This window comes from Mytilus edulis, unplaced genomic scaffold (genome assembly GCF_963676685.1).
Source record: "Mytilus edulis unplaced genomic scaffold, xbMytEdul2.2 SCAFFOLD_159, whole genome shotgun sequence".
Taxonomy (NCBI): Eukaryota; Metazoa; Mollusca; class Bivalvia; order Mytilida; family Mytilidae; genus Mytilus; species Mytilus edulis.
The window spans coordinates 51,007-76,835 of record NW_027268978.1 but is presented as its reverse complement, the minus strand read 5'-3'; the positions used below and the strand labels follow the sequence as shown (position 1 = coordinate 76,835).

The 25,829-nt window shown below is 35.9% G+C and overlaps 20 non-coding genes across 20 annotated transcripts; all 20 read left to right on the top strand.

Moving 5' to 3' along the window:
• Positions 1 to 656: 656 nt before the first annotated feature.
• On the top strand, positions 657 to 849 carry LOC139509217 (U2 spliceosomal RNA). Its single transcript, XR_011661623.1, has one exon. It is a non-coding gene; the product is annotated as a U2 spliceosomal RNA (small nuclear RNA).
• A 985-nt stretch (positions 850 to 1,834) lies between these two features.
• Positions 1,835 to 2,027, top strand: LOC139509216 (U2 spliceosomal RNA). The gene has a single exon (XR_011661621.1). It is a non-coding gene; the product is annotated as a U2 spliceosomal RNA (small nuclear RNA).
• A 986-nt stretch (positions 2,028 to 3,013) lies between these two features.
• LOC139509215 (U2 spliceosomal RNA) lies at positions 3,014 to 3,206 on the top strand. Its single transcript, XR_011661620.1, has one exon. It is a non-coding gene; the product is annotated as a U2 spliceosomal RNA (small nuclear RNA).
• A 986-nt stretch (positions 3,207 to 4,192) lies between these two features.
• On the top strand, positions 4,193 to 4,385 carry LOC139509214 (U2 spliceosomal RNA). The gene has a single exon (XR_011661619.1). It is a non-coding gene; the product is annotated as a U2 spliceosomal RNA (small nuclear RNA).
• A 2,716-nt stretch (positions 4,386 to 7,101) lies between these two features.
• LOC139509225 (U2 spliceosomal RNA) lies at positions 7,102 to 7,294 on the top strand. The gene has a single exon (XR_011661630.1). It is a non-coding gene; the product is annotated as a U2 spliceosomal RNA (small nuclear RNA).
• A 986-nt stretch (positions 7,295 to 8,280) lies between these two features.
• Positions 8,281 to 8,473, top strand: LOC139509213 (U2 spliceosomal RNA). Its single transcript, XR_011661618.1, has one exon. It is a non-coding gene; the product is annotated as a U2 spliceosomal RNA (small nuclear RNA).
• A 986-nt stretch (positions 8,474 to 9,459) lies between these two features.
• Positions 9,460 to 9,652, top strand: LOC139509278 (U2 spliceosomal RNA). Its single transcript, XR_011661682.1, has one exon. It is a non-coding gene; the product is annotated as a U2 spliceosomal RNA (small nuclear RNA).
• Positions 9,653 to 10,638: 986 nt separating this feature from the next.
• Positions 10,639 to 10,831, top strand: LOC139509276 (U2 spliceosomal RNA). Its single transcript, XR_011661681.1, has one exon. It is a non-coding gene; the product is annotated as a U2 spliceosomal RNA (small nuclear RNA).
• Positions 10,832 to 11,817: 986 nt separating this feature from the next.
• LOC139509275 (U2 spliceosomal RNA) lies at positions 11,818 to 12,010 on the top strand. Its single transcript, XR_011661680.1, has one exon. It is a non-coding gene; the product is annotated as a U2 spliceosomal RNA (small nuclear RNA).
• Positions 12,011 to 12,996: 986 nt separating this feature from the next.
• Positions 12,997 to 13,189, top strand: LOC139509274 (U2 spliceosomal RNA). The gene has a single exon (XR_011661679.1). It is a non-coding gene; the product is annotated as a U2 spliceosomal RNA (small nuclear RNA).
• Positions 13,190 to 14,175: 986 nt separating this feature from the next.
• LOC139509273 (U2 spliceosomal RNA) lies at positions 14,176 to 14,368 on the top strand. Its single transcript, XR_011661678.1, has one exon. It is a non-coding gene; the product is annotated as a U2 spliceosomal RNA (small nuclear RNA).
• A 986-nt stretch (positions 14,369 to 15,354) lies between these two features.
• Positions 15,355 to 15,547, top strand: LOC139509271 (U2 spliceosomal RNA). The gene has a single exon (XR_011661676.1). It is a non-coding gene; the product is annotated as a U2 spliceosomal RNA (small nuclear RNA).
• Positions 15,548 to 16,533: 986 nt separating this feature from the next.
• On the top strand, positions 16,534 to 16,726 carry LOC139509270 (U2 spliceosomal RNA). Its single transcript, XR_011661675.1, has one exon. It is a non-coding gene; the product is annotated as a U2 spliceosomal RNA (small nuclear RNA).
• Positions 16,727 to 17,712: 986 nt separating this feature from the next.
• Positions 17,713 to 17,905, top strand: LOC139509269 (U2 spliceosomal RNA). Its single transcript, XR_011661674.1, has one exon. It is a non-coding gene; the product is annotated as a U2 spliceosomal RNA (small nuclear RNA).
• Positions 17,906 to 18,891: 986 nt separating this feature from the next.
• Positions 18,892 to 19,084, top strand: LOC139509268 (U2 spliceosomal RNA). Its single transcript, XR_011661673.1, has one exon. It is a non-coding gene; the product is annotated as a U2 spliceosomal RNA (small nuclear RNA).
• Positions 19,085 to 20,070: 986 nt separating this feature from the next.
• On the top strand, positions 20,071 to 20,263 carry LOC139509267 (U2 spliceosomal RNA). The gene has a single exon (XR_011661672.1). It is a non-coding gene; the product is annotated as a U2 spliceosomal RNA (small nuclear RNA).
• A 986-nt stretch (positions 20,264 to 21,249) lies between these two features.
• LOC139509265 (U2 spliceosomal RNA) lies at positions 21,250 to 21,442 on the top strand. Its single transcript, XR_011661671.1, has one exon. It is a non-coding gene; the product is annotated as a U2 spliceosomal RNA (small nuclear RNA).
• Positions 21,443 to 22,428: 986 nt separating this feature from the next.
• On the top strand, positions 22,429 to 22,621 carry LOC139509264 (U2 spliceosomal RNA). Its single transcript, XR_011661670.1, has one exon. It is a non-coding gene; the product is annotated as a U2 spliceosomal RNA (small nuclear RNA).
• A 986-nt stretch (positions 22,622 to 23,607) lies between these two features.
• LOC139509263 (U2 spliceosomal RNA) lies at positions 23,608 to 23,800 on the top strand. Its single transcript, XR_011661669.1, has one exon. It is a non-coding gene; the product is annotated as a U2 spliceosomal RNA (small nuclear RNA).
• Positions 23,801 to 24,786: 986 nt separating this feature from the next.
• On the top strand, positions 24,787 to 24,979 carry LOC139509262 (U2 spliceosomal RNA). The gene has a single exon (XR_011661668.1). It is a non-coding gene; the product is annotated as a U2 spliceosomal RNA (small nuclear RNA).
• Positions 24,980 to 25,829: the final 850 nt, after the last annotated feature.

Below are 25,829 nucleotides of genomic sequence, written 5' to 3'. Positions count from 1 at the left end.
TTCTCGTTCCTAAAAAGAAACTCTATAAATTTTTAGCGTTACGGAAAAACGCGGGGAAAAGAATTACGTCCCCTTCTACTGTTTCAATCATCGTTAATAGCGACGTCGCCTCAGAACGAGGGCAAACGATGGAAACTGCAGTCGGCCGGTAAGTTTTTTCCTCCTTCTGAAATTTATTTAAAAATTGCTGTACCGGTCAATTCCTTTAAAAAATAGAACAGGTGAACTGTTTATGTTTGTGTTAACTAAACGAGACAGTGAAAAGTCCGTGCTGATTGTGAAAAAGCGTTGAATTTATTTTCTGATTAATGAAATTTCCTAGGCTTTAAAAACTGCGTTCGTCGGACCTAGGATGAATCAACATGATCATGTTATTTCGTTCGATTAAGATTAAATACGTATACGTATGTTATACGTTTAAAAATATATTCTGGCGACTTGCCGTATTTCACAAGCCGCTTTTTATTTTCACACCCGTTTTGTCATGCAGAAATCGTTTCATGCTGTCAGGTATTTGAAGCAAAGCAAGATCTCGTGTTTCGTGTGCTTTTTGTATATAAATTTGCAAAATTTGTGTAGCTTTGGTTAAAATTAAAACACCGTGTTTGAGTAAGAAATAGGATTTGTAGGCTTTGGAAACTCGGAAAGATTTGAGTATCGCTTCTCGGCCTTTTGGCTAAGATCAAAGTGTAGTATCTGTTCTTATCAGCTTAATATCTGATACGTACCCCATGTGGGTACTTCGATATTAAACTGATTTTTGCAACTAGGTGAGATGTTAGGTGCTTGCACCGCTCTTGCCACGAGTTGGCCTGGTATTGCAGTACCTCCAGGATCGGCTCACTCCCCCTGTTTGGGGAGAAAATTAAATAGAAAAATAGCTTTCCCTTCAATAGCCTGCGAAACAGCCCCAGTAAAATATTCTCTAATGCTTTTCACTGAGCACTACATGTGTACTTTTTCTATATATCTTTCTTATTTAAGGAGTTTGCGTAAATTGTATAGTTTTACTCATTGTTGTAAATCATTCTACTTCTCGTGCATGTAAAATAAGTTGCATTTTCTTTTTTTTCTTTTTTATGTCTGTTCTCTAAAAAGTTCTTTTCTTTTCTTGTAATGTAATATTTTTGTTGTCGCTTGCTTGTATTTATAACAGCACATGTCAGTGTATTAATGTATTCTCGTTCCTAAAAAGAAACTCTATAAATTTTTAGCGTTACGGAAAAACGCGGGGAAAAGAATTACGTCCCCTTCTACTGTTTCAATCATCGTTAATAGCGACGTCGCCTCAGAACGAGGGCAAACGATGGAAACTGCAGTCGGCCGGTAAGTTTTTTCCTCCTTCTGAAATTTATTTAAAAATTGCTGTACCGGTCAATTCCTTTAAAAAATAGAACAGGTGAACTGTTTATGTTTGTGTTAACTAAACGAGACAGTGAAAAGTCCGTGCTGATTGTGAAAAAGCGTTGAATTTATTTTCTGATTAATGAAATTTCCTAGGCTTTAAAAACTGCGTTCGTCGGACCTAGGATGAATCAACATGATCATGTTATTTCGTTCGATTAAGATTAAATACGTATACGTATGTTATACGTTTAAAAATATATTCTGGCGACTTGCCGTATTTCACAAGCCGCTTTTTATTTTCACACCCGTTTTGTCATGCAGAAATCGTTTCATGCTGTCAGGTATTTGAAGCAAAGCAAGATCTCGTGTTTCGTGTGCTTTTTGTATATAAATTTGCAAAATTTGTGTAGCTTTGGTTAAAATTAAAACACCGTGTTTGAGTAAGAAATAGGATTTGTAGGCTTTGGAAACTCGGAAAGATTTGAGTATCGCTTCTCGGCCTTTTGGCTAAGATCAAAGTGTAGTATCTGTTCTTATCAGCTTAATATCTGATACGTACCCCATGTGGGTACTTCGATATTAAACTGATTTTTGCAACTAGGTGAGATGTTAGGTGCTTGCACCGCTCTTGCCACGAGTTGGCCTGGTATTGCAGTACCTCCAGGATCGGCTCACTCCCCCTGTTTGGGGAGAAAATTAAAATAGAAAAATAGCTTTCCCTTCAATAGCCTGCGAAACAGCCCCAGTAAAATATTCTCTAATGCTTTTCACTGAGCACTACATGTGTACTTTTTCTATATATCTTTCTTATTTAAGGAGTTTGCGTAAATTGTATAGTTTTACTCATTGTTGTAAATCATTCTACTTCTCGTGCATGTAAAATAAGTTGCATTTTCTTTTTTTTCTTTTTTATGTCTGTTCTCTAAAAAGTTCTTTTCTTTTCTTGTAATGTAATATTTTTGTTGTCGCTTGCTTGTATTTATAACAGCACATGTCAGTGTATTAATGTATTCTCGTTCCTAAAAAGAAACTCTATAAATTTTTAGCGTTACGGAAAAACGCGGGGAAAAGAATTACGTCCCCTTCTACTGTTTCAATCATCGTTAATAGCGACGTCGCCTCAGAACGAGGGCAAACGATGGAAACTGCAGTCGGCCGGTAAGTTTTTTCCTCCTTCTGAAATTTATTTAAAAATTGCTGTACCGGTCAATTCCTTTAAAAAATAGAACAGGTGAACTGTTTATGTTTGTGTTAACTAAACGAGACAGTGAAAAGTCCGTGCTGATTGTGAAAAAGCGTTGAATTTATTTTCTGATTAATGAAATTTCCTAGGCTTTAAAAACTGCGTTCGTCGGACCTAGGATGAATCAACATGATCATGTTATTTCGTTCGATTAAGATTAAATACGTATACGTATGTTATACGTTTAAAAATATATTCTGGCGACTTGCCGTATTTCACAAGCCGCTTTTTATTTTCACACCCGTTTTGTCATGCAGAAATCGTTTCATGCTGTCAGGTATTTGAAGCAAAGCAAGATCTCGTGTTTCGTGTGCTTTTTGTATATAAATTTGCAAAATTTGTGTAGCTTTGGTTAAAATTAAAACACCGTGTTTGAGTAAGAAATAGGATTTGTAGGCTTTGGAAACTCGGAAAGATTTGAGTATCGCTTCTCGGCCTTTTGGCTAAGATCAAAGTGTAGTATCTGTTCTTATCAGCTTAATATCTGATACGTACCCCATGTGGGTACTTCGATATTAAACTGATTTTTGCAACTAGGTGAGATGTTAGGTGCTTGCACCGCTCTTGCCACGAGTTGGCCTGGTATTGCAGTACCTCCAGGATCGGCTCACTCCCCCTGTTTGGGGAGAAAATTAAAATAGAAAAATAGCTTTCCCTTCAATAGCCTGCGAAACAGCCCCAGTAAAATATTCTCTAATGCTTTTCACTGAGCACTACATGTGTACTTTTTCTATATATCTTTCTTATTTAAGGAGTTTGCGTAAATTGTATAGTTTTACTCATTGTTGTAAATCATTCTACTTCTCGTGCATGTAAAATAAGTTGCATTTTCTTTTTTTTCTTTTTTATGTCTGTTCTCTAAAAAGTTCTTTTCTTTTCTTGTAATGTAATATTTTTGTTGTCGCTTGCTTGTATTTATAACAGCACATGTCAGTGTATTAATGTATTCTCGTTCCTAAAAAGAAACTCTATAAATTTTTAGCGTTACGGAAAAACGCGGGGAAAAGAATTACGTCCCCTTCTACTGTTTCAATCATCGTTAATAGCGACGTCGCCTCAGAACGAGGGCAAACGATGGAAACTGCAGTCGGCCGGTAAGTTTTTTCCTCCTTCTGAAATTTATTTAAAAATTGCTGTACCGGTCAATTCCTTTAAAAAATAGAACAGGTGAACTGTTTATGTTTGTGTTAACTAAACGAGACAGTGAAAAGTCCGTGCTGATTGTGAAAAAGCGTTGAATTTATTTTCTGATTAATGAAATTTCCTAGGCTTTAAAAACTGCGTTCGTCGGACCTAGGATGAATCAACATGATCATGTTATTTCGTTCGATTAAGATTAAATACGTATACGTATGTTATACGTTTAAAAATATATTCTGGCGACTTGCCGTATTTCACAAGCCGCTTTTTATTTTCACACCCGTTTTGTCATGCAGAAATCGTTTCATGCTGTCAGGTATTTGAAGCAAAGCAAGATCTCGTGTTTCGTGTGCTTTTTGTATATAAATTTGCAAAATTTGTGTAGCTTTGGTTAAAATTAAAACACCGTGTTTGAGTAAGAAATAGGATTTGTAGGCTTTGGAAACTCGGAAAGATTTGAGTATCGCTTCTCGGCCTTTTGGCTAAGATCAAAGTGTAGTATCTGTTCTTATCAGCTTAATATCTGATACGTACCCCATGTGGGTACTTCGATATTAAACTGATTTTTGCAACTAGGTGAGATGTTAGGTGCTTGCACCGCTCTTGCCACGAGTTGGCCTGGTATTGCAGTACCTCCAGGATCGGCTCACTCCCCCTGTTTGGGGAGAAAATTAAAATAGAAAAATAGCTTTCCCTTCAATAGCCTGCGAAACAGCCCCAGTAAAATATTCTCTAATGCTTTTCACTGAGCACTACATGTGTACTTTTTCTATATATCTTTCTTATTTAAGGAGTTTGCGTAAATTGTATAGTTTTACTCATTGTTGTAAATCATTCTACTTCTCGTGCATGTAAAATAAGTTGCATTTTCTTTTTTTTCTTTTTTATGTCTGTTCTCTAAAAAGTTCTTTTCTTTTCTTGTAATGTAATATTTTTGTTGTCGCTTGCTTGTATTTATAACAGCACATGTCAGTGTATTAATGTATTCTCGTTCCTAAAAAGAAACTCTATAAATTTTTAGCGTTACGGAAAAACGCGGGGAAAAGAATTACGTCCCCTTCTACTGTTTCAATCATCGTTAATAGCGACGTCGCCTCAGAACGAGGGCAAACGATGGAAACTGCAGTCGGCCGGTAAGTTTTTTCCTCCTTCTGAAATTTATTTAAAAATTGCTGTACCGGTCAATTCCTTTAAAAAATAGAACAGGTGAACTGTTTATGTTTGTGTTAACTAAACGAGACAGTGAAAAGTCCGTGCTGATTGTGAAAAAGCGTTGAATTTATTTTCTGATTAATGAAATTTCCTAGGCTTTAAAAACTGCGTTCGTCGGACCTAGGATGAATCAACATGATCATGTTATTTCGTTCGATTAAGATTAAATACGTATACGTATGTTATACGTTTAAAAATATATTCTGGCGACTTGCCGTATTTCACAAGCCGCTTTTTATTTTCACACCCGTTTTGTCATGCAGAAATCGTTTCATGCTGTCAGGTATTTGAAGCAAAGCAAGATCTCGTGTTTCGTGTGCTTTTTGTATATAAATTTGCAAAATTTGTGTAGCTTTGGTTAAAATTAAAACACCGTGTTTGAGTAAGAAATAGGATTTGTAGGCTTTGGAAACTCGGAAAGATTTGAGTATCGCTTCTCGGCCTTTTGGCAAAGATTAAAGCGAGTGAAAAGTTAAAGTTAAAAGTTAAAGTGTTAAAATGGATTTAGTAGATTATGGATTACTTAGATGCAGTGCGAAGTTTTCGTTTACGGATGGCTCACCAGTTAACACACGTACTTGGATTATCCGTGCATTAAAGAACATTGTTAACCCGGATGATGTGACAGCGATTTTCAAGGTGGATATTGGTGGTGTTTGGTATACAACCTTTACTACTGAAGATATTGCTGATAAAGTGATTAATTCGGACTTTACGTCGTTAGATACCAGAGTTGCAGTAAGCCGTGCAGACACAAGAACAGTGTTATTGAAAGTTTTGTGGCTTCCAGTGTGGTTAAAGCTAACTGCAGTTGAATCGTTTTTAGAACAGTATGGCAAAATAGTTAGTTGTTCACGTGAAACGGAGAAATCCGAAGGAATAACGTTTGCTAATGGGAACATTAAAGTTACATTGGAGATTTCAGAGAAGGATGTACAATCGTTACCATACCGTACTAGTATAGCAGGTAAAGACTGTCTACTTACCGTGGTGGGTAGGGCACCCTTATGCCTGAAGTGTAGAACCGTTGGACATATTCGTAAGAACTGTCCGTCAGGCAAAAAGGCAACAGTTCCGTTGGAAGCAGTCTCGGTTCCGGAGACTCAAAACAGTGACATTAGTGATGATACACCGGTAGATATGCAGGTTACACAGGATACTTCCCCCGTTACAAAGGATACGACACAGGAGACCGTGGATACGTCACAAGAGACCGTGGATACCGAAAAGTCCTCGTCCGTTTCCAAGTTATGGTCCGATATCGCGACAGATCCGGACGATCTTTCTGGAGAAGTACAGTACAAAGTTGTTAGTGGTAAAAAGCGAAAAGTGACTGATGTTAAAAGGGAAACATACCAACTGGTTTTACTTAATACATCAGAAGGGAAAGTTATACCGGTATTAGGTCGTGTAAATGACCAGAATAAGTTCGTTTCGTCTATACTCAGTGATACGGAATTACGGGATATAATTGGTAAAGAATCGGACAGGCATAAACATAAACAGTTAATATTAGACAGTTTACAAGCAGATTTTAATATTGTAGTACATGAAAATTATTGTAATTACAAATCAGCACTTTCTGATGGTTTTCTTTAAAGTCTAAAGTAATATGGAATTTGACATGTATTTATTACATGTAGTATTTAAAACAGTTCAGTTTAGAAATTTAAAGGTGAAAGTATTTATCGTAGCATACATGACAATGCATTATGGACTTTAGTGGGTTGTGTATGTACGATATTGATTTTGATGTTAAATGTAATCACTATGTATTGTGTATTTTGATTTTGTTAAAGGTAAACATTATAGGTAAAATTTATCGTATGATGTTTATTTATAGTTAAAGTTAAATATATTACTAGTTTACAAAAACTGGTTTTAGTTATAAAGGTAAATTATTTAAAGGAAAGTTTATATATAGATTTGTAAAAGGAATTCAAAACACTTTGTTGTTTATTTATAAATTGGGGGGTTTTCAGTAATTATTTAGGGGTTTTGAAAATAGATTTCATGTAAATTTATTTTTGGTAATTTCATTTAAATCTAAAAGTATTTGATTATCATTAATTTCCGGGACTTATTTAATATTGAGTTACAATCGTATTATCTGTGATATATGATTTTAACTATTGATTGTATTCAATATAGTATTTGATATCTATTATTAATAAAATGTTTGAAATATAAAAAAAGTATCTGTTCTTATCAGCTTAATATCTGATACGTACCCCATGTGGGTACTTCGATATTAAACTGATTTTTGCAACTAGGTGAGATGTTAGGTGCTTGCACCGCTCTTGCCACGAGTTGGCCTGGTATTGCAGTACCTCCAGGATCGGCTCACTCCCCCTGTTTGGGGAGAAAATTAAAATAGAAAAATAGCTTTCCCTTCAATAGCCTGCGAAACAGCCCCAGTAAAATATTCTCTAATGCTTTTCACTGAGCACTACATGTGTACTTTTTCTATATATCTTTCTTATTTAAGGAGTTTGCGTAAATTGTATAGTTTTACTCATTGTTGTAAATCATTCTACTTCTCGTGCATGTAAAATAAGTTGCATTTTCTTTTTTTTCTTTTTTATGTCTGTTCTCTAAAAAGTTCTTTTCTTTTCTTGTAATGTAATATTTTTGTTGTCGCTTGCTTGTATTTATAACAGCACATGTCAGTGTATTAATGTATTCTCGTTCCTAAAAAGAAACTCTATAAATTTTTAGCGTTACGGAAAAACGCGGGGAAAAGAATTACGTCCCCTTCTACTGTTTCAATCATCGTTAATAGCGACGTCGCCTCAGAACGAGGGCAAACGATGGAAACTGCAGTCGGCCGGTAAGTTTTTTCCTCCTTCTGAAATTTATTTAAAAATTGCTGTACCGGTCAATTCCTTTAAAAAATAGAACAGGTGAACTGTTTATGTTTGTGTTAACTAAACGAGACAGTGAAAAGTCCGTGCTGATTGTGAAAAAGCGTTGAATTTATTTTCTGATTAATGAAATTTCCTAGGCTTTAAAAACTGCGTTCGTCGGACCTAGGATGAATCAACATGATCATGTTATTTCGTTCGATTAAGATTAAATACGTATACGTATGTTATACGTTTAAAAATATATTCTGGCGACTTGCCGTATTTCACAAGCCGCTTTTTATTTTCACACCCGTTTTGTCATGCAGAAATCGTTTCATGCTGTCAGGTATTTGAAGCAAAGCAAGATCTCGTGTTTCGTGTGCTTTTTGTATATAAATTTGCAAAATTTGTGTAGCTTTGGTTAAAATTAAAACACCGTGTTTGAGTAAGAAATAGGATTTGTAGGCTTTGGAAACTCGGAAAGATTTGAGTATCGCTTCTCGGCCTTTTGGCTAAGATCAAAGTGTAGTATCTGTTCTTATCAGCTTAATATCTGATACGTACCCCATGTGGGTACTTCGATATTAAACTGATTTTTGCAACTAGGTGAGATGTTAGGTGCTTGCACCGCTCTTGCCACGAGTTGGCCTGGTATTGCAGTACCTCCAGGATCGGCTCACTCCCCCTGTTTGGGGAGAAAATTAAAATAGAAAAATAGCTTTCCCTTCAATAGCCTGCGAAACAGCCCCAGTAAAATATTCTCTAATGCTTTTCACTGAGCACTACATGTGTACTTTTTCTATATATCTTTCTTATTTAAGGAGTTTGCGTAAATTGTATAGTTTTACTCATTGTTGTAAATCATTCTACTTCTCGTGCATGTAAAATAAGTTGCATTTTCTTTTTTTTCTTTTTTATGTCTGTTCTCTAAAAAGTTCTTTTCTTTTCTTGTAATGTAATATTTTTGTTGTCGCTTGCTTGTATTTATAACAGCACATGTCAGTGTATTAATGTATTCTCGTTCCTAAAAAGAAACTCTATAAATTTTTAGCGTTACGGAAAAACGCGGGGAAAAGAATTACGTCCCCTTCTACTGTTTCAATCATCGTTAATAGCGACGTCGCCTCAGAACGAGGGCAAACGATGGAAACTGCAGTCGGCCGGTAAGTTTTTTCCTCCTTCTGAAATTTATTTAAAAATTGCTGTACCGGTCAATTCCTTTAAAAAATAGAACAGGTGAACTGTTTATGTTTGTGTTAACTAAACGAGACAGTGAAAAGTCCGTGCTGATTGTGAAAAAGCGTTGAATTTATTTTCTGATTAATGAAATTTCCTAGGCTTTAAAAACTGCGTTCGTCGGACCTAGGATGAATCAACATGATCATGTTATTTCGTTCGATTAAGATTAAATACGTATACGTATGTTATACGTTTAAAAATATATTCTGGCGACTTGCCGTATTTCACAAGCCGCTTTTTATTTTCACACCCGTTTTGTCATGCAGAAATCGTTTCATGCTGTCAGGTATTTGAAGCAAAGCAAGATCTCGTGTTTCGTGTGCTTTTTGTATATAAATTTGCAAAATTTGTGTAGCTTTGGTTAAAATTAAAACACCGTGTTTGAGTAAGAAATAGGATTTGTAGGCTTTGGAAACTCGGAAAGATTTGAGTATCGCTTCTCGGCCTTTTGGCTAAGATCAAAGTGTAGTATCTGTTCTTATCAGCTTAATATCTGATACGTACCCCATGTGGGTACTTCGATATTAAACTGATTTTTGCAACTAGGTGAGATGTTAGGTGCTTGCACCGCTCTTGCCACGAGTTGGCCTGGTATTGCAGTACCTCCAGGATCGGCTCACTCCCCCTGTTTGGGGAGAAAATTAAAATAGAAAAATAGCTTTCCCTTCAATAGCCTGCGAAACAGCCCCAGTAAAATATTCTCTAATGCTTTTCACTGAGCACTACATGTGTACTTTTTCTATATATCTTTCTTATTTAAGGAGTTTGCGTAAATTGTATAGTTTTACTCATTGTTGTAAATCATTCTACTTCTCGTGCATGTAAAATAAGTTGCATTTTCTTTTTTTTCTTTTTTATGTCTGTTCTCTAAAAAGTTCTTTTCTTTTCTTGTAATGTAATATTTTTGTTGTCGCTTGCTTGTATTTATAACAGCACATGTCAGTGTATTAATGTATTCTCGTTCCTAAAAAGAAACTCTATAAATTTTTAGCGTTACGGAAAAACGCGGGGAAAAGAATTACGTCCCCTTCTACTGTTTCAATCATCGTTAATAGCGACGTCGCCTCAGAACGAGGGCAAACGATGGAAACTGCAGTCGGCCGGTAAGTTTTTTCCTCCTTCTGAAATTTATTTAAAAATTGCTGTACCGGTCAATTCCTTTAAAAAATAGAACAGGTGAACTGTTTATGTTTGTGTTAACTAAACGAGACAGTGAAAAGTCCGTGCTGATTGTGAAAAAGCGTTGAATTTATTTTCTGATTAATGAAATTTCCTAGGCTTTAAAAACTGCGTTCGTCGGACCTAGGATGAATCAACATGATCATGTTATTTCGTTCGATTAAGATTAAATACGTATACGTATGTTATACGTTTAAAAATATATTCTGGCGACTTGCCGTATTTCACAAGCCGCTTTTTATTTTCACACCCGTTTTGTCATGCAGAAATCGTTTCATGCTGTCAGGTATTTGAAGCAAAGCAAGATCTCGTGTTTCGTGTGCTTTTTGTATATAAATTTGCAAAATTTGTGTAGCTTTGGTTAAAATTAAAACACCGTGTTTGAGTAAGAAATAGGATTTGTAGGCTTTGGAAACTCGGAAAGATTTGAGTATCGCTTCTCGGCCTTTTGGCTAAGATCAAAGTGTAGTATCTGTTCTTATCAGCTTAATATCTGATACGTACCCCATGTGGGTACTTCGATATTAAACTGATTTTTGCAACTAGGTGAGATGTTAGGTGCTTGCACCGCTCTTGCCACGAGTTGGCCTGGTATTGCAGTACCTCCAGGATCGGCTCACTCCCCCTGTTTGGGGAGAAAATTAAAATAGAAAAATAGCTTTCCCTTCAATAGCCTGCGAAACAGCCCCAGTAAAATATTCTCTAATGCTTTTCACTGAGCACTACATGTGTACTTTTTCTATATATCTTTCTTATTTAAGGAGTTTGCGTAAATTGTATAGTTTTACTCATTGTTGTAAATCATTCTACTTCTCGTGCATGTAAAATAAGTTGCATTTTCTTTTTTTTCTTTTTTATGTCTGTTCTCTAAAAAGTTCTTTTCTTTTCTTGTAATGTAATATTTTTGTTGTCGCTTGCTTGTATTTATAACAGCACATGTCAGTGTATTAATGTATTCTCGTTCCTAAAAAGAAACTCTATAAATTTTTAGCGTTACGGAAAAACGCGGGGAAAAGAATTACGTCCCCTTCTACTGTTTCAATCATCGTTAATAGCGACGTCGCCTCAGAACGAGGGCAAACGATGGAAACTGCAGTCGGCCGGTAAGTTTTTTCCTCCTTCTGAAATTTATTTAAAAATTGCTGTACCGGTCAATTCCTTTAAAAAATAGAACAGGTGAACTGTTTATGTTTGTGTTAACTAAACGAGACAGTGAAAAGTCCGTGCTGATTGTGAAAAAGCGTTGAATTTATTTTCTGATTAATGAAATTTCCTAGGCTTTAAAAACTGCGTTCGTCGGACCTAGGATGAATCAACATGATCATGTTATTTCGTTCGATTAAGATTAAATACGTATACGTATGTTATACGTTTAAAAATATATTCTGGCGACTTGCCGTATTTCACAAGCCGCTTTTTATTTTCACACCCGTTTTGTCATGCAGAAATCGTTTCATGCTGTCAGGTATTTGAAGCAAAGCAAGATCTCGTGTTTCGTGTGCTTTTTGTATATAAATTTGCAAAATTTGTGTAGCTTTGGTTAAAATTAAAACACCGTGTTTGAGTAAGAAATAGGATTTGTAGGCTTTGGAAACTCGGAAAGATTTGAGTATCGCTTCTCGGCCTTTTGGCTAAGATCAAAGTGTAGTATCTGTTCTTATCAGCTTAATATCTGATACGTACCCCATGTGGGTACTTCGATATTAAACTGATTTTTGCAACTAGGTGAGATGTTAGGTGCTTGCACCGCTCTTGCCACGAGTTGGCCTGGTATTGCAGTACCTCCAGGATCGGCTCACTCCCCCTGTTTGGGGAGAAAATTAAAATAGAAAAATAGCTTTCCCTTCAATAGCCTGCGAAACAGCCCCAGTAAAATATTCTCTAATGCTTTTCACTGAGCACTACATGTGTACTTTTTCTATATATCTTTCTTATTTAAGGAGTTTGCGTAAATTGTATAGTTTTACTCATTGTTGTAAATCATTCTACTTCTCGTGCATGTAAAATAAGTTGCATTTTCTTTTTTTTCTTTTTTATGTCTGTTCTCTAAAAAGTTCTTTTCTTTTCTTGTAATGTAATATTTTTGTTGTCGCTTGCTTGTATTTATAACAGCACATGTCAGTGTATTAATGTATTCTCGTTCCTAAAAAGAAACTCTATAAATTTTTAGCGTTACGGAAAAACGCGGGGAAAAGAATTACGTCCCCTTCTACTGTTTCAATCATCGTTAATAGCGACGTCGCCTCAGAACGAGGGCAAACGATGGAAACTGCAGTCGGCCGGTAAGTTTTTTCCTCCTTCTGAAATTTATTTAAAAATTGCTGTACCGGTCAATTCCTTTAAAAAATAGAACAGGTGAACTGTTTATGTTTGTGTTAACTAAACGAGACAGTGAAAAGTCCGTGCTGATTGTGAAAAAGCGTTGAATTTATTTTCTGATTAATGAAATTTCCTAGGCTTTAAAAACTGCGTTCGTCGGACCTAGGATGAATCAACATGATCATGTTATTTCGTTCGATTAAGATTAAATACGTATACGTATGTTATACGTTTAAAAATATATTCTGGCGACTTGCCGTATTTCACAAGCCGCTTTTTATTTTCACACCCGTTTTGTCATGCAGAAATCGTTTCATGCTGTCAGGTATTTGAAGCAAAGCAAGATCTCGTGTTTCGTGTGCTTTTTGTATATAAATTTGCAAAATTTGTGTAGCTTTGGTTAAAATTAAAACACCGTGTTTGAGTAAGAAATAGGATTTGTAGGCTTTGGAAACTCGGAAAGATTTGAGTATCGCTTCTCGGCCTTTTGGCTAAGATCAAAGTGTAGTATCTGTTCTTATCAGCTTAATATCTGATACGTACCCCATGTGGGTACTTCGATATTAAACTGATTTTTGCAACTAGGTGAGATGTTAGGTGCTTGCACCGCTCTTGCCACGAGTTGGCCTGGTATTGCAGTACCTCCAGGATCGGCTCACTCCCCCTGTTTGGGGAGAAAATTAAAATAGAAAAATAGCTTTCCCTTCAATAGCCTGCGAAACAGCCCCAGTAAAATATTCTCTAATGCTTTTCACTGAGCACTACATGTGTACTTTTTCTATATATCTTTCTTATTTAAGGAGTTTGCGTAAATTGTATAGTTTTACTCATTGTTGTAAATCATTCTACTTCTCGTGCATGTAAAATAAGTTGCATTTTCTTTTTTTTCTTTTTTATGTCTGTTCTCTAAAAAGTTCTTTTCTTTTCTTGTAATGTAATATTTTTGTTGTCGCTTGCTTGTATTTATAACAGCACATGTCAGTGTATTAATGTATTCTCGTTCCTAAAAAGAAACTCTATAAATTTTTAGCGTTACGGAAAAACGCGGGGAAAAGAATTACGTCCCCTTCTACTGTTTCAATCATCGTTAATAGCGACGTCGCCTCAGAACGAGGGCAAACGATGGAAACTGCAGTCGGCCGGTAAGTTTTTTCCTCCTTCTGAAATTTATTTAAAAATTGCTGTACCGGTCAATTCCTTTAAAAAATAGAACAGGTGAACTGTTTATGTTTGTGTTAACTAAACGAGACAGTGAAAAGTCCGTGCTGATTGTGAAAAAGCGTTGAATTTATTTTCTGATTAATGAAATTTCCTAGGCTTTAAAAACTGCGTTCGTCGGACCTAGGATGAATCAACATGATCATGTTATTTCGTTCGATTAAGATTAAATACGTATACGTATGTTATACGTTTAAAAATATATTCTGGCGACTTGCCGTATTTCACAAGCCGCTTTTTATTTTCACACCCGTTTTGTCATGCAGAAATCGTTTCATGCTGTCAGGTATTTGAAGCAAAGCAAGATCTCGTGTTTCGTGTGCTTTTTGTATATAAATTTGCAAAATTTGTGTAGCTTTGGTTAAAATTAAAACACCGTGTTTGAGTAAGAAATAGGATTTGTAGGCTTTGGAAACTCGGAAAGATTTGAGTATCGCTTCTCGGCCTTTTGGCTAAGATCAAAGTGTAGTATCTGTTCTTATCAGCTTAATATCTGATACGTACCCCATGTGGGTACTTCGATATTAAACTGATTTTTGCAACTAGGTGAGATGTTAGGTGCTTGCACCGCTCTTGCCACGAGTTGGCCTGGTATTGCAGTACCTCCAGGATCGGCTCACTCCCCCTGTTTGGGGAGAAAATTAAAATAGAAAAATAGCTTTCCCTTCAATAGCCTGCGAAACAGCCCCAGTAAAATATTCTCTAATGCTTTTCACTGAGCACTACATGTGTACTTTTTCTATATATCTTTCTTATTTAAGGAGTTTGCGTAAATTGTATAGTTTTACTCATTGTTGTAAATCATTCTACTTCTCGTGCATGTAAAATAAGTTGCATTTTCTTTTTTTTCTTTTTTATGTCTGTTCTCTAAAAAGTTCTTTTCTTTTCTTGTAATGTAATATTTTTGTTGTCGCTTGCTTGTATTTATAACAGCACATGTCAGTGTATTAATGTATTCTCGTTCCTAAAAAGAAACTCTATAAATTTTTAGCGTTACGGAAAAACGCGGGGAAAAGAATTACGTCCCCTTCTACTGTTTCAATCATCGTTAATAGCGACGTCGCCTCAGAACGAGGGCAAACGATGGAAACTGCAGTCGGCCGGTAAGTTTTTTCCTCCTTCTGAAATTTATTTAAAAATTGCTGTACCGGTCAATTCCTTTAAAAAATAGAACAGGTGAACTGTTTATGTTTGTGTTAACTAAACGAGACAGTGAAAAGTCCGTGCTGATTGTGAAAAAGCGTTGAATTTATTTTCTGATTAATGAAATTTCCTAGGCTTTAAAAACTGCGTTCGTCGGACCTAGGATGAATCAACATGATCATGTTATTTCGTTCGATTAAGATTAAATACGTATACGTATGTTATACGTTTAAAAATATATTCTGGCGACTTGCCGTATTTCACAAGCCGCTTTTTATTTTCACACCCGTTTTGTCATGCAGAAATCGTTTCATGCTGTCAGGTATTTGAAGCAAAGCAAGATCTCGTGTTTCGTGTGCTTTTTGTATATAAATTTGCAAAATTTGTGTAGCTTTGGTTAAAATTAAAACACCGTGTTTGAGTAAGAAATAGGATTTGTAGGCTTTGGAAACTCGGAAAGATTTGAGTATCGCTTCTCGGCCTTTTGGCTAAGATCAAAGTGTAGTATCTGTTCTTATCAGCTTAATATCTGATACGTACCCCATGTGGGTACTTCGATATTAAACTGATTTTTGCAACTAGGTGAGATGTTAGGTGCTTGCACCGCTCTTGCCACGAGTTGGCCTGGTATTGCAGTACCTCCAGGATCGGCTCACTCCCCCTGTTTGGGGAGAAAATTAAAATAGAAAAATAGCTTTCCCTTCAATAGCCTGCGAAACAGCCCCAGTAAAATATTCTCTAATGCTTTTCACTGAGCACTACATGTGTACTTTTTCTATATATCTTTCTTATTTAAGGAGTTTGCGTAAATTGTATAGTTTTACTCATTGTTGTAAATCATTCTACTTCTCGTGCATGTAAAATAAGTTGCATTTTCTTTTTTTTCTTTTTTATGTCTGTTCTCTAAAAAGTTCTTTTCTTTTCTTGTAATGTAATATTTTTGTTGTCGCTTGCTTGTATTTATAACAGCACATGTCAGTGTATTAATGTATTCTCGTTCCTAAAAAGAAACTCTATAAATTTTTAGCGTTACGGAAAAACGCGGGGAAAAGAATTACGTCCCCTTCTACTGTTTCAATCATCGTTAATAGCGACGTCGCCTCAGAACGAGGGCAAACGATGGAAACTGCAGTCGGCCGGTAAGTTTTTTCCTCCTTCTGAAATTTATTTAAAAATTGCTGTACCGGTCAATTCCTTTAAAAAATAGAACAGGTGAACTGTTTATGTTTGTGTTAACTAAACGAGACAGTGAAAAGTCCGTGCTGATTGTGAAAAAGCGTTGAATTTATTTTCTGATTAATGAAATTTCCTAGGCTTTAAAAACTGCGTTCGTCGGACCTAGGATGAATCAACATGATCATGTTATTTCGTTCGATTAAGATTAAATACGTATACGTATGTTATACGTTTAAAAATATATTCTGGCGACTTGCCGTATTTCACAAGCCGCTTTTTATTTTCACACCCGTTTTGTCATGCAGAAATCGTTTCATGCTGTCAGGTATTTGAAGCAAAGCAAGATCTCGTGTTTCGTGTGCTTTTTGTATATAAATTTGCAAAATTTGTGTAGCTTTGGTTAAAATTAAAACACCGTGTTTGAGTAAGAAATAGGATTTGTAGGCTTTGGAAACTCGGAAAGATTTGAGTATCGCTTCTCGGCCTTTTGGCTAAGATCAAAGTGTAGTATCTGTTCTTATCAGCTTAATATCTGATACGTACCCCATGTGGGTACTTCGATATTAAACTGATTTTTGCAACTAGGTGAGATGTTAGGTGCTTGCACCGCTCTTGCCACGAGTTGGCCTGGTATTGCAGTACCTCCAGGATCGGCTCACTCCCCCTGTTTGGGGAGAAAATTAAAATAGAAAAATAGCTTTCCCTTCAATAGCCTGCGAAACAGCCCCAGTAAAATATTCTCTAATGCTTTTCACTGAGCACTACATGTGTACTTTTTCTATATATCTTTCTTATTTAAGGAGTTTGCGTAAATTGTATAGTTTTACTCATTGTTGTAAATCATTCTACTTCTCGTGCATGTAAAATAAGTTGCATTTTCTTTTTTTTCTTTTTTATGTCTGTTCTCTAAAAAGTTCTTTTCTTTTCTTGTAATGTAATATTTTTGTTGTCGCTTGCTTGTATTTATAACAGCACATGTCAGTGTATTAATGTATTCTCGTTCCTAAAAAGAAACTCTATAAATTTTTAGCGTTACGGAAAAACGCGGGGAAAAGAATTACGTCCCCTTCTACTGTTTCAATCATCGTTAATAGCGACGTCGCCTCAGAACGAGGGCAAACGATGGAAACTGCAGTCGGCCGGTAAGTTTTTTCCTCCTTCTGAAATTTATTTAAAAATTGCTGTACCGGTCAATTCCTTTAAAAAATAGAACAGGTGAACTGTTTATGTTTGTGTTAACTAAACGAGACAGTGAAAAGTCCGTGCTGATTGTGAAAAAGCGTTGAATTTATTTTCTGATTAATGAAATTTCCTAGGCTTTAAAAACTGCGTTCGTCGGACCTAGGATGAATCAACATGATCATGTTATTTCGTTCGATTAAGATTAAATACGTATACGTATGTTATACGTTTAAAAATATATTCTGGCGACTTGCCGTATTTCACAAGCCGCTTTTTATTTTCACACCCGTTTTGTCATGCAGAAATCGTTTCATGCTGTCAGGTATTTGAAGCAAAGCAAGATCTCGTGTTTCGTGTGCTTTTTGTATATAAATTTGCAAAATTTGTGTAGCTTTGGTTAAAATTAAAACACCGTGTTTGAGTAAGAAATAGGATTTGTAGGCTTTGGAAACTCGGAAAGATTTGAGTATCGCTTCTCGGCCTTTTGGCTAAGATCAAAGTGTAGTATCTGTTCTTATCAGCTTAATATCTGATACGTACCCCATGTGGGTACTTCGATATTAAACTGATTTTTGCAACTAGGTGAGATGTTAGGTGCTTGCACCGCTCTTGCCACGAGTTGGCCTGGTATTGCAGTACCTCCAGGATCGGCTCACTCCCCCTGTTTGGGGAGAAAATTAAAATAGAAAAATAGCTTTCCCTTCAATAGCCTGCGAAACAGCCCCAGTAAAATATTCTCTAATGCTTTTCACTGAGCACTACATGTGTACTTTTTCTATATATCTTTCTTATTTAAGGAGTTTGCGTAAATTGTATAGTTTTACTCATTGTTGTAAATCATTCTACTTCTCGTGCATGTAAAATAAGTTGCATTTTCTTTTTTTTCTTTTTTATGTCTGTTCTCTAAAAAGTTCTTTTCTTTTCTTGTAATGTAATATTTTTGTTGTCGCTTGCTTGTATTTATAACAGCACATGTCAGTGTATTAATGTATTCTCGTTCCTAAAAAGAAACTCTATAAATTTTTAGCGTTACGGAAAAACGCGGGGAAAAGAATTACGTCCCCTTCTACTGTTTCAATCATCGTTAATAGCGACGTCGCCTCAGAACGAGGGCAAACGATGGAAACTGCAGTCGGCCGGTAAGTTTTTTCCTCCTTCTGAAATTTATTTAAAAATTGCTGTACCGGTCAATTCCTTTAAAAAATAGAACAGGTGAACTGTTTATGTTTGTGTTAACTAAACGAGACAGTGAAAAGTCCGTGCTGATTGTGAAAAAGCGTTGAATTTATTTTCTGATTAATGAAATTTCCTAGGCTTTAAAAACTGCGTTCGTCGGACCTAGGATGAATCAACATGATCATGTTATTTCGTTCGATTAAGATTAAATACGTATACGTATGTTATACGTTTAAAAATATATTCTGGCGACTTGCCGTATTTCACAAGCCGCTTTTTATTTTCACACCCGTTTTGTCATGCAGAAATCGTTTCATGCTGTCAGGTATTTGAAGCAAAGCAAGATCTCGTGTTTCGTGTGCTTTTTGTATATAAATTTGCAAAATTTGTGTAGCTTTGGTTAAAATTAAAACACCGTGTTTGAGTAAGAAATAGGATTTGTAGGCTTTGGAAACTCGGAAAGATTTGAGTATCGCTTCTCGGCCTTTTGGCTAAGATCAAAGTGTAGTATCTGTTCTTATCAGCTTAATATCTGATACGTACCCCATGTGGGTACTTCGATATTAAACTGATTTTTGCAACTAGGTGAGATGTTAGGTGCTTGCACCGCTCTTGCCACGAGTTGGCCTGGTATTGCAGTACCTCCAGGATCGGCTCACTCCCCCTGTTTGGGGAGAAAATTAAAATAGAAAAATAGCTTTCCCTTCAATAGCCTGCGAAACAGCCCCAGTAAAATATTCTCTAATGCTTTTCACTGAGCACTACATGTGTACTTTTTCTATATATCTTTCTTATTTAAGGAGTTTGCGTAAATTGTATAGTTTTACTCATTGTTGTAAATCATTCTACTTCTCGTGCATGTAAAATAAGTTGCATTTTCTTTTTTTTCTTTTTTATGTCTGTTCTCTAAAAAGTTCTTTTCTTTTCTTGTAATGTAATATTTTTGTTGTCGCTTGCTTGTATTTATAACAGCACATGTCAGTGTATTAATGTATTCTCGTTCCTAAAAAGAAACTCTATAAATTTTTAGCGTTACGGAAAAACGCGGGGAAAAGAATTACGTCCCCTTCTACTGTTTCAATCATCGTTAATAGCGACGTCGCCTCAGAACGAGGGCAAACGATGGAAACTGCAGTCGGCCGGTAAGTTTTTTCCTCCTTCTGAAATTTATTTAAAAATTGCTGTACCGGTCAATTCCTTTAAAAAATAGAACAGGTGAACTGTTTATGTTTGTGTTAACTAAACGAGACAGTGAAAAGTCCGTGCTGATTGTGAAAAAGCGTTGAATTTATTTTCTGATTAATGAAATTTCCTAGGCTTTAAAAACTGCGTTCGTCGGACCTAGGATGAATCAACATGATCATGTTATTTCGTTCGATTAAGATTAAATACGTATACGTATGTTATACGTTTAAAAATATATTCTGGCGACTTGCCGTATTTCACAAGCCGCTTTTTATTTTCACACCCGTTTTGTCATGCAGAAATCGTTTCATGCTGTCAGGTATTTGAAGCAAAGCAAGATCTCGTGTTTCGTGTGCTTTTTGTATATAAATTTGCAAAATTTGTGTAGCTTTGGTTAAAATTAAAACACCGTGTTTGAGTAAGAAATAGGATTTGTAGGCTTTGGAAACTCGGAAAGATTTGAGTATCGCTTCTCGGCCTTTTGGCTAAGATCAAAGTGTAGTATCTGTTCTTATCAGCTTAATATCTGATACGTACCCCATGTGGGTACTTCGATATTAAACTGATTTTTGCAACTAGGTGAGATGTTAGGTGCTTGCACCGCTCTTGCCACGAGTTGGCCTGGTATTGCAGTACCTCCAGGATCGGCTCACTCCCCCTGTTTGGGGAGAAAATTAAAATAGAAAAATAGCTTTCCCTTCAATAGCCTGCGAAACAGCCCCAGTAAAATATTCTCTAATGCTTTTCACTGAGCACTACATGTGTACTTTTTCTATATATCTTTCTTATTTAAGGAGTTTGCGTAAATTGTATAGTTTTACTCATTGTTGTAAATCATTCTACTTCTCGTGCATGTAAAATAAGTTGCATTTTCTTTTTTTTCTTTTTTATGTCTGTTCTCTAAAAAGTTCTTTTCTTTTCTTGTAATGTAATATTTTTGTTGTCGCTTGCTTGTATTTATAACAGCACATGTCAGTGTATTAATGTATTCTCGTTCCTAAAAAGAAACTCTATAAATTTTTAGCGTTACGGAAAAACGCGGGGAAAAGAATTACGTCCCCTTCTACTGTTTCAATCATCGTTAATAGCGACGTCGCCTCAGAACGAGGGCAAACGATGGAAACTGCAGTCGGCCGGTAAGTTTTTTCCTCCTTCTGAAATTTATTTAAAAATTGCTGTACCGGTCAATTCCTTTAAAAAATAGAACAGGTGAACTGTTTATGTTTGTGTTAACTAAACGAGACAGTGAAAAGTCCGTGCTGATTGTGAAAAAGCGTTGAATTTATTTTCTGATTAATGAAATTTCCTAGGCTTTAAAAACTGCGTTCGTCGGACCTAGGATGAATCAACATGATCATGTTATTTCGTTCGATTAAGATTAAATACGTATACGTATGTTATACGTTTAAAAATATATTCTGGCGACTTGCCGTATTTCACAAGCCGCTTTTTATTTTCACACCCGTTTTGTCATGCAGAAATCGTTTCATGCTGTCAGGTATTTGAAGCAAAGCAAGATCTCGTGTTTCGTGTGCTTTTTGTATATAAATTTGCAAAATTTGTGTAGCTTTGGTTAAAATTAAAACACCGTGTTTGAGTAAGAAATAGGATTTGTAGGCTTTGGAAACTCGGAAAGATTTGAGTATCGCTTCTCGGCCTTTTGGCTAAGATCAAAGTGTAGTATCTGTTCTTATCAGCTTAATATCTGATACGTACCCCATGTGGGTACTTCGATATTAAACTGATTTTTGCAACTAGGTGAGATGTTAGGTGCTTGCACCGCTCTTGCCACGAGTTGGCCTGGTATTGCAGTACCTCCAGGATCGGCTCACTCCCCCTGTTTGGGGAGAAAATTAAAATAGAAAAATAGCTTTCCCTTCAATAGCCTGCGAAACAGCCCCAGTAAAATATTCTCTAATGCTTTTCACTGAGCACTACATGTGTACTTTTTCTATATATCTTTCTTATTTAAGGAGTTTGCGTAAATTGTATAGTTTTACTCATTGTTGTAAATCATTCTACTTCTCGTGCATGTAAAATAAGTTGCATTTTCTTTTTTTTCTTTTTTATGTCTGTTCTCTAAAAAGTTCTTTTCTTTTCTTGTAATGTAATATTTTTGTTGTCGCTTGCTTGTATTTATAACAGCACATGTCAGTGTATTAATGTATTCTCGTTCCTAAAAAGAAACTCTATAAATTTTTAGCGTTACGGAAAAACGCGGGGAAAAGAATTACGTCCCCTTCTACTGTTTCAATCATCGTTAATAGCGACGTCGCCTCAGAACGAGGGCAAACGATGGAAACTGCAGTCGGCCGGTAAGTTTTTTCCTCCTTCTGAAATTTATTTAAAAATTGCTGTACCGGTCAATTCCTTTAAAAAATAGAACAGGTGAACTGTTTATGTTTGTGTTAACTAAACGAGACAGTGAAAAGTCCGTGCTGATTGTGAAAAAGCGTTGAATTTATTTTCTGATTAATGAAATTTCCTAGGCTTTAAAAACTGCGTTCGTCGGACCTAGGATGAATCAACATGATCATGTTATTTCGTTCGATTAAGATTAAATACGTATACGTATGTTATACGTTTAAAAATATATTCTGGCGACTTGCCGTATTTCACAAGCCGCTTTTTATTTTCACACCCGTTTTGTCATGCAGAAATCGTTTCATGCTGTCAGGTATTTGAAGCAAAGCAAGATCTCGTGTTTCGTGTGCTTTTTGTATATAAATTTGCAAAATTTGTGTAGCTTTGGTTAAAATTAAAACACCGTGTTTGAGTAAGAAATAGGATTTGTAGGCTTTGGAAACTCGGAAAGATTTGAGTATCGCTTCTCGGCCTTTTGGCTAAGATCAAAGTGTAGTATCTGTTCTTATCAGCTTAATATCTGATACGTACCCCATGTGGGTACTTCGATATTAAACTGATTTTTGCAACTAGGTGAGATGTTAGGTGCTTGCACCGCTCTTGCCACGAGTTGGCCTGGTATTGCAGTACCTCCAGGATCGGCTCACTCCCCCTGTTTGGGGAGAAAATTAAAATAGAAAAATAGCTTTCCCTTCAATAGCCTGCGAAACAGCCCCAGTAAAATATTCTCTAATGCTTTTCACTGAGCACTACATGTGTACTTTTTCTATATATCTTTCTTATTTAAGGAGTTTGCGTAAATTGTATAGTTTTACTCATTGTTGTAAATCATTCTACTTCTCGTGCATGTAAAATAAGTTGCATTTTCTTTTTTTTCTTTTTTATGTCTGTTCTCTAAAAAGTTCTTTTCTTTTCTTGTAATGTAATATTTTTGTTGTCGCTTGCTTGTATTTATAACAGCACATGTCAGTGTATTAATGTATTCTCGTTCCTAAAAAGAAACTCTATAAATTTTTAGCGTTACGGAAAAACGCGGGGAAAAGAATTACGTCCCCTTCTACTGTTTCAATCATCGTTAATAGCGACGTCGCCTCAGAACGAGGGCAAACGATGGAAACTGCAGTCGGCCGGTAAGTTTTTTCCTCCTTCTGAAATTTATTTAAAAATTGCTGTACCGGTCAATTCCTTTAAAAAATAGAACAGGTGAACTGTTTATGTTTGTGTTAACTAAACGAGACAGTGAAAAGTCCGTGCTGATTGTGAAAAAGCGTTGAATTTATTTTCTGATTAATGAAATTTCCTAGGCTTTAAAAACTGCGTTCGTCGGACCTAGGATGAATCAACATGATCATGTTATTTCGTTCGATTAAGATTAAATACGTATACGTATGTTATACGTTTAAAAATATATTCTGGCGACTTGCCGTATTTCACAAGCCGCTTTTTATTTTCACACCCGTTTTGTCATGCAGAAATCGTTTCATGCTGTCAGGTATTTGAAGCAAAGCAAGATCTCGTGTTTCGTGTGCTTTTTGTATATAAATTTGCAAAATTTGTGTAGCTTTGGTTAAAATTAAAACACCGTGTTTGAGTAAGAAATAGGATTTGTAGGCTTTGGAAACTCGGAAAGATTTGAGTATCGCTTCTCGGCCTTTTGGCTAAGATCAAAGTGTAGTATCTGTTCTTATCAGCTTAATATCTGATACGTACCCCATGTGGGTACTTCGATATTAAACTGATTTTTGCAACTAGGTGAGATGTTAGGTGCTTGCACCGCTCTTGCCACGAGTTGGCCTGGTATTGCAGTACCTCCAGGATCGGCTCACTCCCCCTGTTTGGGGAGAAAATTAAAATAGAAAAATAGCTTTCCCTTCAATAGCCTGCGAAACAGCCCCAGTAAAATATTCTCTAATGCTTTTCACTGAGCACTACATGTGTACTTTTTCTATATATCTTTCTTATTTAAGGAGTTTGCGTAAATTGTATAGTTTTACTCATTGTTGTAAATCATTCTACTTCTCGTGCATGTAAAATAAGTTGCATTTTCTTTTTTTTCTTTTTTATGTCTGTTCTCTAAAAAGTTCTTTTCTTTTCTTGTAATGTAATATTTTTGTTGTCGCTTGCTTGTATTTATAACAGCACATGTCAGTGTATTAATGTATTCTCGTTCCTAAAAAGAAACTCTATAAATTTTTAGCGTTACGGAAAAACGCGGGGAAAAGAATTACGTCCCCTTCTACTGTTTCAATCATCGTTAATAGCGACGTCGCCTCAGAACGAGGGCAAACGATGGAAACTGCAGTCGGCCGGTAAGTTTTTTCCTCCTTCTGAAATTTATTTAAAAATTGCTGTACCGGTCAATTCCTTTAAAAAATAGAACAGGTGAACTGTTTATGTTTGTGTTAACTAAACGAGACAGTGAAAAGTCCGTGCTGATTGTGAAAAAGCGTTGAATTTATTTTCTGATTAATGAAATTTCCTAGGCTTTAAAAACTGCGTTCGTCGGACCTAGGATGAATCAACATGATCATGTTATTTCGTTCGATTAAGATTAAATACGTATACGTATGTTATACGTTTAAAAATATATTCTGGCGACTTGCCGTATTTCACAAGCCGCTTTTTATTTTCACACCCGTTTTGTCATGCAGAAATCGTTTCATGCTGTCAGGTATTTGAAGCAAAGCAAGATCTCGTGTTTCGTGTGCTTTTTGTATATAAATTTGCAAAATTTGTGTAGCTTTGGTTAAAATTAAAACACCGTGTTTGAGTAAGAAATAGGATTTGTAGGCTTTGGAAACTCGGAAAGATTTGAGTATCGCTTCTCGGCCTTTTGGCTAAGATCAAAGTGTAGTATCTGTTCTTATCAGCTTAATATCTGATACGTACCCCATGTGGGTACTTCGATATTAAACTGATTTTTGCAACTAGGTGAGATGTTAGGTGCTTGCACCGCTCTTGCCACGAGTTGGCCTGGTATTGCAGTACCTCCAGGATCGGCTCACTCCCCCTGTTTGGGGAGAAAATTAAAATAGAAAAATAGCTTTCCCTTCAATAGCCTGCGAAACAGCCCCAGTAAAATATTCTCTAATGCTTTTCACTGAGCACTACATGTGTACTTTTTCTATATATCTTTCTTATTTAAGGAGTTTGCGTAAATTGTATAGTTTTACTCATTGTTGTAAATCATTCTACTTCTCGTGCATGTAAAATAAGTTGCATTTTCTTTTTTTTCTTTTTTATGTCTGTTCTCTAAAAAGTTCTTTTCTTTTCTTGTAATGTAATATTTTTGTTGTCGCTTGCTTGTATTTATAACAGCACATGTCAGTGTATTAATGTATTCTCGTTCCTAAAAAGAAACTCTATAAATTTTTAGCGTTACGGAAAAACGCGGGGAAAAGAATTACGTCCCCTTCTACTGTTTCAATCATCGTTAATAGCGACGTCGCCTCAGAACGAGGGCAAACGATGGAAACTGCAGTCGGCCGGTAAGTTTTTTCCTCCTTCTGAAATTTATTTAAAAATTGCTGTACCGGTCAATTCCTTTAAAAAATAGAACAGGTGAACTGTTTATGTTTGTGTTAACTAAACGAGACAGTGAAAAGTCCGTGCTGATTGTGAAAAAGCGTTGAATTTATTTTCTGATTAATGAAATTTCCTAGGCTTTAAAAACTGCGTTCGTCGGACCTAGGATGAATCAACATGATCATGTTATTTCGTTCGATTAAGATTAAATACGTATACGTATGTTATACGTTTAAAAATATATTCTGGCGACTTGCCGTATTTCACAAGCCGCTTTTTATTTTCACACCCGTTTTGTCATGCAGAAATCGTTTCATGCTGTCAGGTATTTGAAG